At 43.7% G+C, this 21368-nt stretch overlaps 2 protein-coding genes across 5 annotated transcripts in view; one reads left to right on the top strand and one right to left on the bottom strand.

Annotated features, from left to right (window-relative positions):
- LOC146868592 (uncharacterized) overlaps positions 1–21368 on the top strand; it is an 895771-nt gene that overhangs the window by 718784 nt on the left and 155619 nt on the right. The gene's annotated exons all lie outside the window — the stretch shown is intronic.
- The window catches only part of SLC31A2 (solute carrier family 31 member 2), a 183002-nt gene that overhangs the window by 68432 nt on the left and 93202 nt on the right, over positions 1–21368 (bottom strand). The window contains exon 1 of one of the 4 annotated variants that reach the window (XM_085611818.1): positions 2880–2898. The exons of the other annotated variants lie outside the window; for them this stretch is intronic. The gene's annotated coding sequence lies outside the window, so the exon portion shown is untranslated. Of the gene's footprint in view, positions 1–2879; positions 2899–21368 lie in introns of those variants that run through there. 4 annotated transcript variants of the gene reach the window in all.

Below are 21368 nucleotides of genomic sequence, written 5' to 3'. Positions count from 1 at the left end.
ATAGGTAAAACACAAGAAAGATCACGGCCACTCAGACAAGATCAGAATGAACAAGGAGCTATGCCACATTCCCAGGCCATGCCAGCCGCACAACAGCCAATACAGTTTGTGCCAGCTGCACCACCGTTGCCTGTTACTGCCACACAAACCACCACACGACAAATGTATCAGACTGCACAGTATGAATATCCTGAGTATCAGCGTTACGCATGAACCAGCCTAGAGAGGGAAGTTGACTTACCGCTTATCGAGATTCCTGTAGATCAAGAAGGACCTTATGTACATAGTGAATTATTAGGTCAAGATAGAAAATTCTTACTCGATACAGGGGCAAGTCGTACAACTATAAAACGTAGTGAAGTTCCAGGGGCACCCCTCTCAGGCTCTCAAAATGTTTCCCTTGGTTTTTCAGGAAAACCTATTGTTAACGAAGTATCACAGCCTCTTCCACTTACGATAGGACCTTTGACACGAACTACAGATTTATTGCTTACTAAATCATGCCCAGAAAATTTGTTAGGAATTAAAACTCTGAAAGCCCTAGGAGCCATAATATGTTGTTCTCCGGGAGGAATAAGGTTGTTTTTACGTGATTTTAAAGGTCACTATGTGTCTAGAGACATGGATCCCCGACTACAGACTTTACCAGCACATCTATGGGCACAAGGCCCTACTGATGTTGGTTGCATGAACATTACGCCATACCGAGTTACACTCAAGGCAGGAGTGGTATTACCACGAATGCGACAATACAAGTTACCGCAAGATGCTGTAGTGGCTTTGTTGAAAATCATTGATGAGCTAATTGCCCAAGGAGTAGTTGTAGAAACAGACTCCAATGTATGTAATTCGCCGATAATTCCGATTCTTAAACGAACTGACCCTACTGCTCCGCCAGTATACCGATTGGTTATTGATTTGCGGGAACTAAACAAGTGCATTGTGCCACAATTTCCTGTGGTCCCCGATATATCATCATTATTGACAGCAATTGATTCCGAAGCAACATTCTTTACTGTAATTGATCTCAAGAATGCCTTTTTTAGCGTCCCAATAGATCCGGAAAGCCAATATTTGTTCGGATTCAGTTTAAATGGGCGCAGCTTTAAATTCTCACGCGCTCCCCAAGGATTCACAGAAAGCCCCAGCATCTACAGCCAAGCACTGAAACGAGAACTTGACAGTATCCACATGCCAGTCAATACTGCACTGCTTCAATATGTCGATGATCTGCTGATCACCGCGAGAAGCGAACCTGAACGTGAAAAGGCTTCTCTGACAGTTTTACATTTTCTAGCCGACAAGGGGCACAAAGTGTCTCCCTCTAAGCTGCAATTCTGTGCCCAGCGAGTTATTTATCTTGGTCACTCGCTGTCCAAGGAGGGAAGGCAGCTTACACCAGATCGCATCCAGTTAATTGCTAACATGTCAATACCCCAAACACAAAAAGAGGTACGGGCTTTCATAGGCCTCACTTCATATTGTAGGCAGTGGATCCCTCAGTACGCATTTCTAGCAAAACCACTCATTCAGTTAACTACACAGGAGGCAGCCACATCGACTGTTCTCCCTTGGACTCAGGAACATACACAAGCTTTTGAAAGCTTAAAGGAAGCTTTATGTCAAGCACCTGTTTTAGCAACACCATGTTATAGCAAACATTTTACACTCTTTGTCACAGAACGCGAAGGTACTGCCTTGTCAGTACTCACACAGGAACAAGCAGGATCACGCAAGCCATGTGCTTATTTTTCCAGTACATTAGATCCCGTAGCTCAGGCTTTGCCCGCATGCCTGAAATCAGTGGCAGCAACAGCTTTAGCAATCAGACAAAGCGATGCCATAGTGTTAGGACATCCATTGACAGTACAAGTACCACATGCAGTAGAAGTTCTTGTGAACCGAACACAAACACAACACTTGACCATAGCAAGACTTACCGGTTATGAACTGACATTGTTTCAGCCACACATAGAGATCCGACGGTGTAATACATTGAATCCTGCTACACTATTACCCGTAATTGGAACAGACCCACTAGCTCATGATTGTGTTGAAATTATTGAAATAAAGACGAAACCTAGACAAGACTTGACAGACGTTCCATTGTTAGATCCAGACCTGACGTTGTATGTAGATGGATCGTGCATGAGAGCAAGTACAGGAAACTTAGTGGCCGCGTATGCAGTCACAACAGACACTGAAGTTATTGAGACAAATTGTATAGATACTTTGTCAGCCCAAGCAGCAGAACTTATTGCTCTAACACAAGCCTGTATTCAAGCCACAAATAAGAAAGTTAATGTATACACTGACTCACGTTATGCATTCGGAGTTGTACACGACTTCGGCGTGCTGTGGCGAGAGAGAGGTTATTTAACCTCCCATGGTGCCCACATTCAGCACGGAACCCTCATTCATGCCTTGTTAGACGCAATACATCTACCAACTGCCATATCGATTATGAAATGTAAAGCACACACGAAGGTTACTGATATCATTTCTCAAGGCAATGATTTAGCTGACAGAACAGCTAAACAGACTGCTCAGAATCGCACATTAGACATGACAAAGCCAATAGTTCAGACACCAACACAGTGTATGACAATTAAGGATCCCGCACTTGACGTAATTGACATACAGACACATGCTACTGCAGAGGAATTAAAGAAATGGACTGAACTAGGAGGGATCCAGACAGATCAGGGATGGATGACGAAGGAGAAATCTGTATGGTTTCTTCCTGACTCTATGGTCCAGGCCATTATAGCTACAATTCACAGCCCAGCGCATTTAGGAGAGAAAGCTATGCTAGATAGCATTCAACACATTTGGTTCAACAAACATTTACGAGCAGCAGCTAAACAAAAAGTCCGTACCTGTATGATATGTTGTCAGTTCAACCCAGGAAAAAGTGTTCCCGTAGAACAGGGTGGATTCCAGACTCCTGATCATCCTTTTGAAGTGCTCCAAATGGATTATATCCAGATGGAACGATGTCGAGGATTCAAATATGTTCTGGTAGTTGTCTGCGCCCTCTCCCGATGGACTGAGGCGTACCCAGTATCAGATTACACGGCCCCGACTACTGCCAAACAGTTAGTTCGAGAATTCTTCCCGCGGTACGGTTTACCACGTGTTGTATATTCAGATAACGGCCAGCCTTTCTCATCCGAATTAATGAAACATGTCTCACTTTTGTTGGGATATCAGTGGAAATTCCACTGTGTCCGACACCCCGAGGCAGCAGGTCTCGTGGAACGACATAATCAAATTTTGAAAATCAGATTGTCTAAAATATGTAAGGAGAAAGGTGTTGACTGGATAGTAGCATTACCAGTTGCACTATTTTACATAAGAATGGTAGCACACTCTCGAACAGGGCTATCCCCGTATGAGGTGATCTTCGGAAGACCACCAAATATGTGGGGGACGCCTATACCACGTAAAATAACTGATGTTAATTGTAACATGCTGACAGATTACTTGGCTTCCTTGATGTCTGCACTACAATCTTGTCGTTCACAGGTAACTGCAGCTTTTCCTGACAACACTGAGGTGAAACCCCATGACGTTGCTCCGGGGGATCTGGTGTTTGTGAGAAATTTTGATTGGAAGACCCAGTTGGAGCCCAGGTGGAAAGCACCGAAGCTAGTCCTGCTGACCACAAGAACAGCCGTGAAAGTTGAGGGCCGCAAGGGCTGGATACACTCCAGCCATATTAAGAAATTTCATGGACTATCCTCGGATATAGACACTGTGCCCTGCACTCCCTCACAGACTGATTCAAAACTTCCTTTTGTTGAACAGAATGACTCTCAGTGCTATAAATTAAAGCTTAGGCCCAAGCAGTCGAGCAATTTGATTGTTTAAGTCCTCTCCAAGGTGAAGCGGTTGAATTGTCTCCGACATGTATCCCTTGGACCTGAGTAGAGAAAATACCCGAGAAATGTTGAAACGACAGGCGTATTGTAAATCACTGCGTAGCTACTGTATAAGGACATTATTAATTTTGTTTTTATTGAGTGTTTTAATAATTATTACGAGTGTGATTTTGCACATATATCATCCTATTTCTAGACATGTTTATAATGTTGCTGCTGAACATTCTTTTAGCGACCTACCGCCACATGAATTATCTTATAGACTTGCGCTGCGCAATAACACTTTCATTAGTATGTTACATCATTCCCATCAGACTAGTAATGCCACCAATTGTTGGGTGTGTGGCCGACTCCCTCCCTATCAGAATAACAAAGGAGTTCTGCCTTTCTTTCCACATCCGTTCACACACAACGGCTCCTGTGGAGCATGGTTTAGTTTACTAAATTCCATAGACCCAGACACAGCAGTTTATCAACAACATTGGATATGGGGAAATCTGAATCTAGTTTTATTCAAAGTCTGTCATCCTAATAAGGAGGGTCGCCCCAGTAGAACAGGAACTGATCTAGAAAATGAAGTGTATAAATTAGGTAATTTTACACCTAATCTTATGATTCTGAATGTCAAATCCGAAGTTGAACTAATTCTGCCCACTATGTCAGTATTTTCAGTTAAGGGTGAATTATGTGTAAGAAAAGTTGGTTCCATACATATGGGCCATAGCCAATGCGTTACTACAGTAGAATATAGTGATCAAGGTAAATCTTCATTTAGAGCTTCTCGCCATTCTTACTTTATATGTGGTCAGACGGCATATATGCGTCTGCCTCTAGATTGGGATGGTACCTGTTACATAGCATTCCTTCTGCCCCCTGTTTTCCTAGCTCCACCTGATTATTATCGGAATGTTCATTTAGTACACAATAGAGAGCGAAGAGATCTCCCAGTTGTCGATTATACTGAGACAGCATGGGACAAGTATGTAGATTTCAATAAAGGCATCTTTCCCTATATAGGTACAATATCAAATAGTAAGCTGATACGTAAACTAACCAAGACTCTCGAAGCTGTAGTAAACGAGACTATAGCCGCCCTAGGCAATCTGACAGAGGAACAATCAGTAATGAGAATTGTTGTTCTCCAGAATCGTCTTGTCCTTGACGTCATCCTGGCCGATAGGGGCGGAGCTTGCAGGGTCATCGGATCCAGCTGCTGCATATTCATACCAGAAAATTCGCCATCTGTATATAAAGCTATAACACGCCTTCATAAGATTGTGAGCCAGATACACGAAAATCCAGGCACTTGGACGTGGTCCGGGTGGTTTTGGAGTGTGATATCAGCCTGGGGATGGAGAGTTCTATCCTTCCTAGGTATTGGCCTTCTTATGCTCTTCAGTTGTTGTTTATGCCTGCAATGTGGACCAGCGATTTGTGGTCTGTGTGCCACATCATGCATTCCATATCAAGGTTCTCGTTCAAAATGCCGGAAGAAGAAGGAAGAAGAAATGATGCTCCATGAGCAAATCGATGGAATGATGAAGATTGATATCTCTTGAAGGGCAAGTAGGGGACAAGGAGGGAATGTGGAAATGTGGATTTTCCTGATCAGTTATGTCCCCTATCTTGGACCCCAACGGTTCTATGTGCATGTCACAAGTACATGTATGTTCCCTCCAGTTCCAGTTTCCAAAACGCAAACATATGTGCGTCCACCGTCAACATGTTCTCTGTCAGATCCGCCATCAATGGGCTGGATATTCGATTCCTAAGTATGAAAGGCCACCGACTTTATATGGCTAAGTTACTCCATTTTTACAGTTCAGGCAAGTAGGCCCGATCCTGTCCTTAAAGCCTTCCCTGCTCTCTGTCTCTGACAGCTTCAGCTTGAGCTCGCATCTGTATCCATGAACTTTGTCCTACTCCCTGTGCAGCTAACGGTGCCTGCCTCGGCCAGTTTTGCCTGCCTGCCAAGAAGCTGTATTTCACCTTCGAATTATCTACTTTGCTCTTCGGCCGATGCATTCCTGTCCAGTGATTTAGGTAAACATTTCCTCTAAGCTCACAAGCAAAGGACTCGGCCTTTCCGTCCTCCTGCAAGTAATTCATAGCCCTGTTGCCATGGAAAGTTTTCTGCCCCTCGCATCTCATATAGACACTTAGACGCTTGTACACGCACACACAGTCAGTATAGAATAGATTCTGTCCGAGAGTCTTTTCTTGTGGATAACATAGTTCTCTAAACATAGGATGTTAGATATGATTTGGGATTAGGTTGACTTGACCCCCCAGACTTCTCGTCTCCACATGTAGAGCTAAATGTCAAGTCCCCTTCACCCCCTAGTTGCACGTCAACTTTTTTACTATTCTTTTTTACCTTGACTGAATTTCATGCGGAATCTAAAATAAAGTAAAATAGCTCAGAATAACAAGAGGCAGAATCCGTGGTATAAGAGATTTTCTGAATGGGCTTTATTCCAAAATGGCCGACTCGAGTGGCGGCCTTCAGGTTCCGTCACCACGAGGGTTCAGGAAGTGAAGTACAATACTTTATTGACAAGAAGTAACTTTTATAGTTCATACATTACAATGAAATGAATGCAAAAGGCGTAACAATTGATAAGAGAAATGACATATTGGTACGTAATCGAAACTAGGCGTAATAAGGAGCAGAAAGAAACATGATTGGCTCTGATTATCATGCATAGGTGGATCTATAAGATAATACTTAACATAGATGCGCGCGCAGCAGCATGACGTGTGATTGACGTGCAACTAGGGGGTGAAGGGGACTTGACATTTAGCTCTACATGTGGAGACGAGAAGTCTGGGGGGTCAAGTCAACCTAATCCCAAATCATATCTAACATCCTATGTTTAGAGAACTATGTTATCCACAAGAAAAGACTCTCGGACAGAATCTATTCTATACTGACTGTGTGTGCGTGTACAAGCGTCTAAGTGTCTATATGAGATGCGAGGGGCAGAAAACTTTCCATGGCAACAGGGCTATGAATTACTTGCAGGAGGACGGAAAGGCCGAGTCCTTTGCTTGTGAGCTTAGAGGAAATGTTTACCTAAATCACTGGACAGGAATGCATCGGCTGAAGAGCAAAGTAGATAATTCGAAGGTGAAATACAGCTTCTTGGCAGGCAGGCAAAACTGGCCGAGGCAGGCACCGTTAGCTGCACAGGGAGTAGGACAAAGTTCATGGATACAGATGCGAGCTCAAGCTGAAGCTGTCAGAGACAGAGAGCAGGGAAAGGCTTTGAGGACAGAATCGGGCCTACTTGCCTGAACTGTAAAAATGGAGTAACTTAGCCATATAAAGTCGGTGGCCTTTCATACTTAGGAATCGAATATCCAGCCCATTGATGGCGGATCTGACAGAGAACATGTTGACGGTGGACGCACATATGTTTGCGTTTTGGAAACTGGAACTGGAGGGAACATACATGTACTTGTGACATGCACATAGAACCGTTGGGGTCCAAGATAGGGGACATAACTGATCATGAAAATCCACATTTCCACATTCCCTCCTTGTCCCCTACTTGCCCTTCAAGAGATATCAATCTTCATCATTCCATCGATTTGCTCATGGAGCATCATTTCTTCTTCCTTCTTCTTCCGGCATTTTGAACGAGAACCTTGATATGGAATGCATGATGTGGCACACAGACCACAAATCGCTGGTCCACATTGCAGGCATAAACAACAACTGAAGAGCATAAGAAGGCCAATACCTAGGAAGGATAGAACTCTCCATCCCCAGGCTGATATCACACTCCAAAACCACCCGGACCACGTCCAAGTGCCTGGATTTTCGTGTATCTGGCTCACAATCTTATGAAGGCGTGTTATAGCTTTATATACAGATGGCGAATTTTCTGGTATGAATATGCAGCAGCTGGATCCGATGACCCTGCAAGCTCCGCCCCTATCGGCCAGGATGACGTCAAGGACAAGACGATTCTGGAGAACAACAATTCTCATTACTGATTGTTCCTCTGTCAGATTGCCTAGGGCGGCTATAGTCTCGTTTACTACAGCTTCGAGAGTCTTGGTTAGTTTACGTATCAGCTTACTATTTGATATTGTACCTATATAGGGAAAGATGCCTTTATTGAAATCTACATACTTGTCCCATGCTGTCTCAGTATAATCGACAACTGGGAGATCTCTTCGCTCTCTATTGTGTACTAAATGAACATTCCGATAATAATCAGGTGGAGCTAGGAAAACAGGGGGCAGAAGGAATGCTATGTAACAGGTACCATCCCAATCTAGAGGCAGACGCATATATGCCGTCTGACCACATATAAAGTAAGAATGGCGAGAAGCTCTAAATGAAGATTTACCTTGATCACTATATTCTACTGTAGTAACGCATTGGCTATGGCCCATATGTATGGAACCAACTTTTCTTACACATAATTCACCCTTAACTGAAAATACTGACATAGTGGGCAGAATTAGTTCAACTTCGGATTTGACATTCAGAATCATAAGATTAGGTGTAAAATTACCTAATTTATACACTTCATTTTCTAGATCAGTTCCTGTTCTACTGGGGCGACCCTCCTTATTAGGATGACAGACTTTGAATAAAACTAGATTCAGATTTCCCCATATCCAATGTTGTTGATAAACTGCTGTGTCTGGGTCTATGGAATTTAGTAAACTAAACCATGCTCCACAGGAGCCGTTGTGTGTGAACGGATGTGGAAAGAAAGGCAGAACTCCTTTGTTATTCTGATAGGGAGGGAGTCGGCCACACACCCAACAATTGGTGGCATTACTAGTCTGATGGGAATGATGTAACATACTAATGAAAGTGTTATTGCGCAGCGCAAGTCTATAAGATAATTCATGTGGCGGTAGGTCGCTAAAAGAATGTTCAGCAGCAACATTATAAACATGTCTAGAAATAGGATGATATATGTGCAAAATCACACTCGTAATAATTATTAAAACACTCAATAAAAACAAAATTAATAATGTCCTTATACAGTAGCTACGCAGTGATTTACAATACGCCTGTCGTTTCAACATTTCTTGGGTATTTTCTCTACTCAGGTCCAAGGGATACATGTCGGAGACAATTCAACCGCTTCACCTTGGAGAGGACTTAAACAATCAAATTGCTCGACTGTTTGGGCCTAAGCTTTAATTTATAGCACTGAGAGTCATTCTGTTCAACAAAAGGAAGTTTTGAATCAGTCTGTGACGGAGTGCAGGGCACAGTGTCTATATCCGAGGATAGTCCATGAAATTTCTTAATATGGCTGGAGTGTATCCAGCCCTTGCGGCCCTCAACTTTCACGGCTGTTCTTGTGGTCAGCAGGACTAGCTTCGGTGCTTTCCACCTGGGCTCCAACTGGGTCTTCCGATCAAAATTTCTCACAAACACCAGATCCCCCGGAGCAACGTCATGGGGTTTCACCTCAGTGTTGTCAGGAAAAGCTGCAGTTACCTGTGAACGACAAGATTGTAGTGCAGACATCAAGGAAGCCAAGTAATCTGTCAGCATGTTACAATTAACATCAGTTATTTTACGTGGTATAGGCGTCCCCCACATATTTGGTGGTCTTCCGAAGATCACCTCATACGGGGATAGCCCTGTTCGAGAGTGTGCTACCATTCTTATGTAAAATAGTGCAACTGGTAATGCTACTATCCAGTCAACACCTTTCTCCTTACATATTTTAGACAATCTGATTTTCAAAATTTGATTATGTCGTTCCACGAGACCTGCTGCCTCGGGGTGTCGGACACAGTGGAATTTCCACTGATATCCCAACAAAAGTGAGACATGTTTCATTAATTCGGATGAGAAAGGCTGGCCGTTATCTGAATATACAACACGTGGTAAACCGTACCGCGGGAAGAATTCTCGAACTAACTGTTTGGCAGTAGTCGGGGCCGTGTAATCTGATACTGGGTACGCCTCAGTCCATCGGGAGAGGGCGCAGACAACTACCAGAACATATTTGAATCCTCGACATCGTTCCATCTGGATATAATCCATTTGGAGCACTTCAAAAGGATGATCAGGAGTCTGGAATCCACCCTGTTCTACGGGAACACTTTTTCCTGGGTTGAACTGACAACATATCATACAGGTACGGACTTTTTGTTTAGCTGCTGCTCGTAAATGTTTGTTGAACCAAATGTGTTGAATGCTATCTAGCATAGCTTTCTCTCCTAAATGCGCTGGGCTGTGAATTGTAGCTATAATGGCCTGGACCATAGAGTCAGGAAGAAACCATACAGATTTCTCCTTCGTCATCCATCCCTGATCTGTCTGGATCCCTCCTAGTTCAGTCCATTTCTTTAATTCCTCTGCAGTAGCATGTGTCTGTATGTCAATTACGTCAAGTGCGGGATCCTTAATTGTCATACACTGTGTTGGTGTCTGAACTATTGGCTTTGTCATGTCTAATGTGCGATTCTGAGCAGTCTGTTTAGCTGTTCTGTCAGCTAAATCATTGCCTTGAGAAATGATATCAGTAACCTTCGTGTGTGCTTTACATTTCATAATCGATATGGCAGTTGGTAGATGTATTGCGTCTAACAAGGCATGAATGAGGGTTCCGTGCTGAATGTGGGCACCATGGGAGGTTAAATAACCTCTCTCTCGCCACAGCACGCCGAAGTCGTGTACAACTCCGAATGCATAACGTGAGTCAGTGTATACATTAACTTTCTTATTTGTGGCTTGAATACAGGCTTGTGTTAGAGCAATAAGTTCTGCTGCTTGGGCTGACAAAGTATCTATACAATTTGTCTCAATAACTTCAGTGTCTGTTGTGACTGCATACGCGGCCACTAAGTTTCCTGTACTTGCTCTCATGCACGATCCATCTACATACAACGTCAGGTCTGGATCGAACAATGGAACGTCTGTCAAGTCTTGTCTAGGTTTCGTCTTTATTTCAATAATTTCAACACAATCATGAGCTAGTGGGTCTGTTCCAATTACGGGTAATAGTGTAGCAGGATTCAATGTATTACACCGTCGGATCTCTATGTGTGGCTGAAACAATGTCAGTTCATAACCGGTAAGTCTTGCTATGGTCAAGTGTTGTGTTTGTGTTCGGTTCACAAGAACTTCTACTGCATGTGGTACTTGTACTGTCAATGGATGTCCTAACACTATGGCATCGCTTTGTCTGATTGCTAAAGCTGTTGCTGCCACTGATTTCAGGCATGCGGGCAAAGCCTGAGCTACGGGATCTAATGTACTGGAAAAATAAGCACATGGCTTGCGTGATCCTGCTTGTTCCTGTGTGAGTACTGACAAAGCAGTACCTTCGCGTTCTGTGACAAAGAGTGTAAAATGTTTGCTATAACATGGTGTTGCTAAAACAGGTGCTTGACATAAAGCTTCCTTTAAGCTTTCAAAAGCTTGTGTATGTTCCTGAGTCCAAGGGAGAACAGTCGATGTGGCTGCCTCCTGTGTGGTTAACTGAATGAGTGGTTTTGCTAGAAATGCGTACTGAGGGATCCACTGCCTACAATATGAAGTGAGGCCTATGAAAGCCCGCACCTCCTTTTGTGTCTGGGGTATTGACATGTTAGCAATTAACTGGATGCGATCTGGTGTAAGCTGCCTTCCCTCCTTGGACAGCGAGTGACCAAGATAAATAACTCGCTGGGCACAGAATTGCAGCTTAGAGGGAGACACTTTGTGCCCCTTGTCGGCTAGAAAATGTAAAACTGTCAGAGAAGCCTTTTCACATTCAGGTTCGCTTCTCGCGGTGATCAGCAGATCATCGACATATTGAAGCAGTGCAGTATTGACTGGCATGTGGATACTGTCAAGTTCTCGTTTCAGTGCTTGGCTGTAGATGCTGGGGCTTTCTGTGAATCCTTGGGGAGCGCGTGAGAATTTAAAGCTGCGCCCATTTAAACTGAATCCGAACAAATATTGGCTTTCCGGATCTATTGGGACGCTAAAAAAGGCATTCTTGAGATCAATTACAGTAAAGAATGTTGCTTCGGAATCAATTGCTGTCAATAATGATGATATATCGGGGACCACAGGAAATTGTGGCACAATGCACTTGTTTAGTTCCCGCAAATCAATAACCAATCGGTATACTGGCGGAGCAGTAGGGTCAGTTCGTTTAAGAATCGGAATTATCGGTGAATTACATACATTGGAGTCTGTTTCTACAACTACTCCTTGGGCAATTAACTCATCAATGATTTTCAGCAAAGCCACTACAGCATCTTGCGGTAACTTGTATTGTCGCATTCGTGGTAATACCACTCCTGCCTTGAGTGTAACTCGGTATGGTGTAATGTTCATGCAACCAACATCAGTAGGGCCTTGTGCCCATAGATGTGCTGGTAAAGTCTGTAGTCGGGGATCCATGTCTCTAGACACATAGTGACCTTTAAAATCACGTAAAAACAACCTTATTCCTCCCGGAGAACAACATATTATGGCTCCTAGGGCTTTCAGAGTTTTAATTCCTAACAAATTTTCTGGGCATGATTTAGTAAGCAATAAATCTGTAGTTCGTGTCAAAGGTCCTATCGTAAGTGGAAGAGGCTGTGATACTTCGTTAACAATAGGTTTTCCTGAAAAACCAAGGGAAACATTTTGAGAGCCTGAGAGGGGTGCCCCTGGAACTTCACTACGTTTTATAGTTGTACGACTTGCCCCTGTATCGAGTAAGAATTTTTCTATCTTGACCTAATAATTCACTATGTACATAAGGTCCTTCTTGATCTACAGGAATCTCGATAAGCGGTAAGTCAACTTCCCTCTCTAGGCTGGTTCATGCGTAACGCTGATACTCAGGATATTCATACTGTGCAGTCTGATACATTTGTCGTGTGGTGGTTTGTGTGGCAGTAACAGGCAACGGTGGTGCAGCTGGCACAAACTGTATTGGCTGTTGTGCGGCTGGCATGGCCTGGGAATGTGGCATAGCTCCTTGTTCATTCTGATCTTGTCTGAGTGGCCGTGATCTTTCTTGTGTTTTACCTATGGCGATATTGTGTTTTAAAACTGGACAATCGTGTACGTAATGACCTGGCTTTTTGCAATAATTGCATGTCCCTTTTACCGGTCCTGCTGAATCGGACTGTGTCATACCCTTTTTATGTCCTTCAGCTGGTACTGTCTGAGACACTAGCATTTTCATTTTTGTATCTTTCATACGTCTTTGTTCGTGTTCTTGTTCATCTCTAATTCTATTGTGATGATACTGTAACATTTGTAGCATTTGTGACGGAGTGTTACTTTGCCAGGTACTCTCGAATTTCAATATTCTATTCTTTACTGGAGGTAAGGCATTTTCTACTAATTTTGTCACAAATAAATGTGGATACGACTCACTACTTGTTTTTATACCACTATTTATTCCAAAACATTTTTCAAATCGGGCATAATAGTCACTTGTGTCTTCATCATGCTTTTGTTTACAGGCCGTGATTGCACCCCAATCTTCCTTTTTCGTAGTTAACAAACGTGGCAGTACTTGTACTAGTAAACCTGGTAATGCTTTGACTTTATCCCCGAGCCCTGAACCTGCAGCTCGGGCCTTTTCTTCCGTTTCTAATGCTGTCCAATCTATCTTTTGGTCTCCCACTTCCCACTCTTTTTCTTTCAGTTTTTCATAAATACCAGCAGGTAAGAGCACCTTTAATATCGTCATAATATCAGGATAGGTATACTCTCCCATCAGCAACATGTCCTTAATTTCTCGGTGGAAACCCGCTGGGTCTTTGTCATGACTTGGTACTATTTTCTTCATTTCTAACAATTCAATTTTTGATATGGGTGTGTATACAAATACACGGTGAAACTCATTGTCTTCGCCTTTTATTGGGTGCACTTCTCGTAAGGGATTTTGTCTATCCATATAATACGGCGTTCTGTCTCTGCGGGGCAGCGGGAAAGAATCCGGATTTACAAAAAGGACATACTGTTTACGTGACACTAATATTTCTTTAATCAACTTGTTACTAGAACCTCTCCATCTGTTCGTGAGTAGTTCCGTTAATATATCAGGTAAAGGACCAGGGTCAGCATGTTGGCTCTTATATAATATAAGGAGTTGCTGAATCATATAGATTCCAGCTAAACGTTGTTCATCTGTACTAAGGTTAAAAAACGTGTGTGCTACGGTCTCATCACCGTATTTTTCAGGACTGTCAATCCAGTGAACGGCTGATCTGGCCAATTCTTGCTCATCCATGGAATCGAGGAGGTGGTAACCCCTTCGTTCTCGTAGTAGTTTATCTGCGGCTTGGAACAGATGTTCAGGAGATTTTAAATTTATTACAGGCGTCGGATACGTTCTGCTATTATTTGGACATACAGAGTGTATGGGATCAGAAAAGCATCTAGTATTATCACAGGATCTTCCTCTGCCTACGTATGCTATGGTTTCTGACTGTCTTGCGGAATTCCCTGATTCGGAGACTTCATCTTGCTCGAACTCGTCTGTTTCCAATCTTTCTTCGTGAATGCGTTCTATTTCTCTACGGATTTTTCGGCACATGGCTATTATACAGTTTTTCTTATCGTGTCTCCCTTCTGATATATTCTGGCTCCATCTTGTAAGAATAAGCATTGTATTCGGGTCTACCCCCGGACGGTCTTGATTTCTGATCACGCAGTTTATGAGGAAACGTAACAGTTCCCCCTGTATCTCTACTTTCTGGAATTCCATAGCTCTGTTAATACATTCTGGGTCTCGCCCTGTTTGGACAAAATGATATATGTTATCTAGATGCGTAGTCATTCCTGGTAACCTCGCTAAATACTCTGCGGCTCGTCTGATACGTAATGATGCCAGGACCATTTCGTCCTCTTTACCGACCACCGGGTCATATCTACAATCTATAAGGAGTTCCTTAAGCGTACGTTCACTTACGAATTTGGGTGTACGTGAATGCGCTGATTCTTGAAAAATAAGTTTATTTATTCTAGGTGGCGTAAAAGTATTGCTTGCACCTCCCGTGGCCCCTTCAGGGGCGTCGGGTGTGAATGGATTCGTCGAACGTGACACAGCAACTATAGGTGTCGATACCACTGTAGAATCGACTGCGGGGACAGATGCGGAAACAGACGTGCTTGCCGGAGCTCGCGTCGGGACTTGCTGTTGCACGGGGACAGATACCTGATCCTGACGTTGAACCCCTCCGCCAGACGGTCTATGTGGTGTGGGGTTAGCATACTCGGGAGCTGCGTCATCTAGATATGAGGAAAGAAAAACATCTTCTGCGGTTCTGGGATGCCCTTTTGGATGTACCTTAATTGGAAATAATGGGGGTGGCAAGTCTTTTGGCATCTCTGGAACAGCCTTAGGTAGTCCTTCGGCTAGGAGGGGATACATACCACTCATAAGAGCGTTTCTTTGTCTATCTACTTGTTCTGATTTTACTCGGATACCTTCCTCAATTAATATATTTTCTTGAACTTCCTTTGAACTCTCTTTACTCCTCTCCTCCTGTCTACGTGCTTTTTCTGTACGTCTATGAGATTCTTTACGCCATAACTCGACAGCGTCTTTCTGTGACTGTCTGACTTTTCTTTTCCATAACTCTTCCTCCACTTTCATGATGCACTCTGCATCCCAGGTTCCCGCTGCGGGCCACCTTTGACTTTCCGGCAATCCCTTGGTATAATCTACCCATAGATCAAGAAACAATATGGCATCTAAGCCATGCTTGTGATACATAAAATGCCCTGGGGTGTCCCTAGGAGGAATAGGAACTGCTTCTTCGAGCACCCCTTTTCTGGTAGTAATCTGTCTTAACTTCGAGAAGAGCGGCATCTCGACAACTGATCTGATACTTACTCTTGAATTCACTTAATACGAAAAAACACAATAATGAACGGTGAACAATGAACAATCATTCATACCACAATATGCAAGACATTTGAACACTTTAAACATTTAAACATTAAACATTTTTTTTAAAAAAATGACCGACGATGATGACAGTCTGCATGACTAATCACCATGCTGAATTCTTGACAATAACTGAATACTTCGGAATACTTGATATACTGCTAAACAGTACATATACACTGCTAAACAGTGCAGACCGGATTTGTGTACCCAAATCCGTCTTGACCGGCACAACCTATGTGCTGTCAACACGCCTCCCCGCGGCGATGGTACTCACCGAGTAGCTCCTTGAAACGGAAGGCCTCAGAGAATGAACGGGACTCGATGACTGCGGACAGCGGACCCTCTGGACATCGGGATTTCGAACACCTGGTGGGCCTCTATATACCTCGGATCTTGCTCTCTCAGCTAGGCTCTGGTCGGGATACTTCGCACTTCTCACCGCCTCGTCTGGGTTGATCGCAGCCTCAGTCGCCCCCGCTTGACCGGAGGGAGCTTACAGGAAATCCTGCTGGTACGCGTTTATGGTCCGTCCAGCTGTGGCAGGAGACCGGGCCTGCAACGCACCGCACGCACACACAGTCAGTATAGAATAGATTCTGTCCGAGAGTCTTTTCTTGTGGATAACATAGTTCTCTAAACATAGGATGTTAGATATGATTTGGGATTAGGTTGACTTGACCCCCCAGACTTCTCGTCTCCACATGTAGAGCTAAATGTCAAGTCCCCTTCACCCCCTAGTTGCACGTCAATCACACGTCATGCTGCTGCGCGCGCATCTATGTTAAGTATTATCTTATAGATCCACCTATGCATGATAATAAGAGCCAATGATGTTTCTTTCTGCTCCTTATTACGCCTAGTTTCGATTACGTACCAATATGTCATTTCTCTTATCAATTGTTACGCCTTTTGCATTCATTTCATTGTAATGCATGAACTATAAAAGTTACTTCTTGTCAATAAAGTATTGTACTTCACTTCCTGAACCCTCGTGGTGACGGAACCTGAAGGCCGCCACTCGAGTCGGCCATTTTGGAATAAAGCCCATTCAGAAAATCTCTTATACCACGGATTCTGCCTCTTGTTATTCTGAGCTATTTTACTTTATTTTAGATTCCGCATGAAATTCAGTCAAGGTAAAAAAAGAATATTTCAGCTTGAGCTCGCATCTGTATCCATGAACTTTGTCCTACTCCCTGTGCAGCTAACGGTGCCTGCCTCGGCCAGTTTTGCCTGCCTGCCAAGAAGCTGTATTTCACCTTCGAATTATCTACTTTGCTCTTCGGCCGATGCATTCCTGTCCAGTGATTTAGGTAAACATTTCCTCTAAGCTCACAAGCAAAGGACTCGGCCTTTCCGTCCTCCTGCAAGTAATTCATAGCCCTGTTGCCATGGAAAGTTTTCTGCCCCTCGCATCTCATATAGACACTTAGACGCTTGTACACGCACACACAGTCAGTATAGAATAGATTCTGTCCGAGAGTCTTTTCTTGTGGATAACATAGTTCTCTAAACATAGGATGTTAGATATGATTTGGGATTAGGTTGACTTGACCCCCCAGACTTCTCGTCTCCACATGTAGAGCTAGATGTCAAGTCCCCTTCACCCCCTAGTTGCACGTCAATCACACGTCATGCTGCTGCGCGCGCATCTATGTTAAGTATTATCTTATAGATCCACCTATGCATGATAATCAGAGCCAATCATGTTTCTTTCTGCTCCTTATTACGCCTAGTTTCGATTACGTACCAATATGTCATTTCTCTTATCAATTGTTACGCCTTTTGCATTCATTTCATTGTAATGCATGAACTATAAAAGTTACTTCTTGTCAATAAAGTATTGTACTTCACTTCCTGAACCCTCGTGGTGACGGAACCTGAAGGCCGCCACTCGAGTCGGCCATTTTGGAATAAAGCCCATTCAGAAAATCTCTTATACCACGGATTCTGCCTCTTGTTATTCTGAGCTATTTTACTTTATTTTAGATTCCGCATGAAATTCAGTCAAGGTAAAAAAGAATATTTACCACATAATGGCAATTATGGAAATGTGGATTTTCCTGATCAGTTATGTCCCCTATCTTGGACCCCAACGGTTCTATGTGCATGTCACAAGTACATGTATGTTCCCTCCAGTTCCAGTTTCCAAAACGCAAACATATGTGCGTCCACCGCCAACATGTTCTCTGTCAGATCCGCCATCAATGGGCTGGATATTCGATTCCTAAGTATGAAAGGCCACCGACTTTATATGGCTAAGTTACTCCATTTTTACAGTTCAGGCAAGTAGGCCCGATCCTGTCCTTAAAGCCTTCCCTGCTCTCTGTCTCTGACAGCTTCAGCTTGAGCTCGCATCTGTATCCATGAACTTTGTCCTACTCCCTGTGCAGCTAACGGTGCCTGCCTCGGCCAGTTTTGCCTGCCTGCCAAGAAGCTGTATTTCACCTTCGAATTATCTACTTTGCTCTTCGGCCGATGCATTCCTGTCCAGTGATTTAGGTAAACATTTCCTCTAAGCTCACAAGCAAAGGACTCGGCCTTTCCGTCCTCCTGCAAGTAATTCATAGCCCTGTTGCCATGGAAAGTTTTCTGCCCCTCGCATCTCATATAGACACTTAGACGCTTGTACACGCACACACAGTCAGTATAGAATAGATTCTGTCCGAGAGTCTTTTCTTGTGGATAACATAGTTCTCTAAACATAGGATGTTAGATATGATTTGGGATTAGGTTGACTTGACCCCCCAGACTTCTCGTCTCCACATGTAGAGCTAAATGTCAAGTCCCCTTCACCCCCTAGTTGCACGTCAATCACACGTCATGCTGCTGCGCGCGCATCTATGTTAAGTATTATCTTATAGATCCACCTATGCATGATAATCAGAGCCAATCATGTTTCTTTCTGCTCCTTATTACGCCTAGTTTCGATTACGTACCAATATGTCATTTCTCTTATCAATTGTTACGCCTTTTGCATTCATTTCATTGTAATGCATGAACTATAAAAGTTACTTCTTGTCAATAAAGTATTGTACTTCACTTCCTGAACCCTCGTGGTGACGGAACCTGAAGGCCGCCACTCGAGTCGGCCATTTTGGAATAAAGCCCATTCAGAAAATCTCTTATACCACGGATTCCGCCTCTTGTTATTCTGAGCTATTTTACTTTATTTTAGATTCCGCATGAAATTCAGTCAAGGTAAAAAAGAATATTTACCACATAATGGCGCCCGAATAGGGACACTTTCTCATCTCACGCGCCGGCGGTGCGTTGCAGGCCCGGTCTCCTGCCACAGCTGGACGGACCATAAACGCGTACCAGCAGGATTTCCTGAAAGCTCCCTCCGGTCAAGCGGGGGCGACTGAGGCTGCGATCAACCCAGACGAGGCGGTGAGAAGTGCGAAGTATCCCGACCAGAGCCTAGCTGAGAGAGCAAGATCCGAGGTATATAGAGGCCCACCAGGTGTTCGAAATCCCGATGTCCAGAGGGTCCGCTGTCCGCAGTCATCGAGTCCCGTTCATTCTCTGAGGCCTTCCGTTTCAAGGAGCTACTCGGTGAGTACCATCGCCGGGGAGGCGTGTTGACAGCACATAGGTTGTGCCGGTCAAGACGGATTTGGGTACACAAATCCGGTCTGCACTGTTTAGCAGTGTATATGTACTGTTTAGCAGTATATCAAGTATTCCGAAGTATTCAGTTATTGTCAAGAATTCAGCATGGTGATTAGTCATGCAGACTGTCATCATCGTCGGTCATTTTTTAAAAAAAAATGTTTAATGTTTAAATGTTTAAAGTGTTCAAATGTCTTGCATATTGTGGTATGAATGATGGTTCATTGTTCACCGTTCATTATTGTGTTTTTTCGTATTAAGTGAATTCAAGAGTAAGTATCAGATCAGTTGTCGAGATGCCGCTCTTCTCGAAGTTAAGACAGATTACTACCAGAAAAGGGGTGCTCGAAGAAGCAGTTCCTATTCCTCCTAGGGACACCCCAGGGCATTTTATGTATCACAAGCATGGCTTAGATGCCATATTGTTTCTTGATCTATGGGTAGATTATACCAAGGGATTGCCGGAAAGTCAAAGGTGGCCCGCAGCGGGAACCTGGGATGCAGAGTGCATCATGAAAGTGGAGGAAGAGTTATGGAAAAGAAAGGTCAGACAGTCACAGAAAGACGCTGTTGAGTTATGGCGTAAAGAATCTCATAGACGTACAGAAAAAGCACGTAGACAGGAAGAGAGGAGTAAAGAGAGTTCAAAGGAAGTTCAAGAAAATATATTAATTGAGGAAGGTATCCGAGTAAAATCAGAACAAGTAGATAGACAAAGAAACGCTCTTATGAGTGGTATGTATCCCCTCCTAGCCGAAGGACTACCTAAGGCTGTTCCAGAGATGCCAAAAGACTTGCCACCCCCATTATTTCCAATTAAGGTACATCCAAAAGGGCATCCCAGAACCGCAGAAGATGTTTTTCTTTCCTCATATCTAGATGACGCAGCTCCCGAGTATGCTAACCCCACACCACATAGACCGTCTGGCGGAGGGGTTCAACGTCAGGATCAGGTATCTGTCCCCGTGCAACAGCAAGTCCCGACGCGAGCTCCGGCAAGCACGTCTGTTTCCGCATCTGTCCCCGCAGTCGATTCTACAGTGGTATCGACACCTATAGTTGCTGTGTCACGTTCGACGAATCCATTCACACCCGACGCCCCTGAAGGGGCCACGGGAGGTGCAAGCAATACTTTTACGCCACCTAGAATAAATAAACTTATTTTTCAAGAATCAGCGCATTCACGTACACCCAAATTCGTAAGTGAACGTACGCTTAAGGAACTCCTTATAGATTGTAGATATGACCCGGTGGTCGGTAAAGAGGACGAAATGGTCCTGGCATCATTACGTATCAGACGAGCCGCAGAGTATTTAGCGAGGTTACCAGGAATGACTACGCATCTAGATAACATATATCATTTTGTCCAAACAGGGCGAGACCCAGAATGTATTAACAGAGCTATGGAATTCCAGAAAGTAGAGATACAGGGGGAACTGTTACGTTTCCTCATAAACTGCGTGATCAGAAATCAAGACCGTCCGGGGGTAGACCCGAATACAATGCTTATTCTTACAAGATGGAGCCAGAATATATCAGAAGGGAGACACGATAAGAAAAACTGTATAATAGCCATGTGCCGAAAAATCCGTAGAGAAATAGAACGCATTCACGAAGAAAGATTGGAAACAGACGAGTTCGAGCAAGATGAAGTCTCCGAATCAGGCAATTCCGCAAGACAGTCAGAAACCATAGCATACGTAGGCAGAGGAAGATCCTGTGATAATACTAGATGCTTTTCTGATCCCATACACTCTGTATGTCCAAATAATAGCAGAACGTATCCGACGCCTGTAATAAATTTAAAGTCTCCTGAACATCTGTTCCAAGCCGCAGATAAACTACTACGAGAACGAAGGGGTTACCACCTCCTCGATTCCATGGATGAGCAAGAATTGGCCAGATCAGCCGTTCACTGGATTGACAGTCCTGAAAAATACGGTGATGAGACCGTAGCACACACGTTTTTTAACCTTAGTGCAGATGA

This window comes from Triturus cristatus, chromosome 1_2 (assembly GCF_964204655.1).
Source record: "Triturus cristatus chromosome 1_2, aTriCri1.1, whole genome shotgun sequence".
Taxonomy (NCBI): domain Eukaryota; kingdom Metazoa; phylum Chordata; class Amphibia; order Caudata; family Salamandridae; genus Triturus; species Triturus cristatus.
The sequence above is the reverse complement of the archived record's forward strand: the minus strand, read 5'-3'. Positions and strand labels throughout refer to the sequence as shown.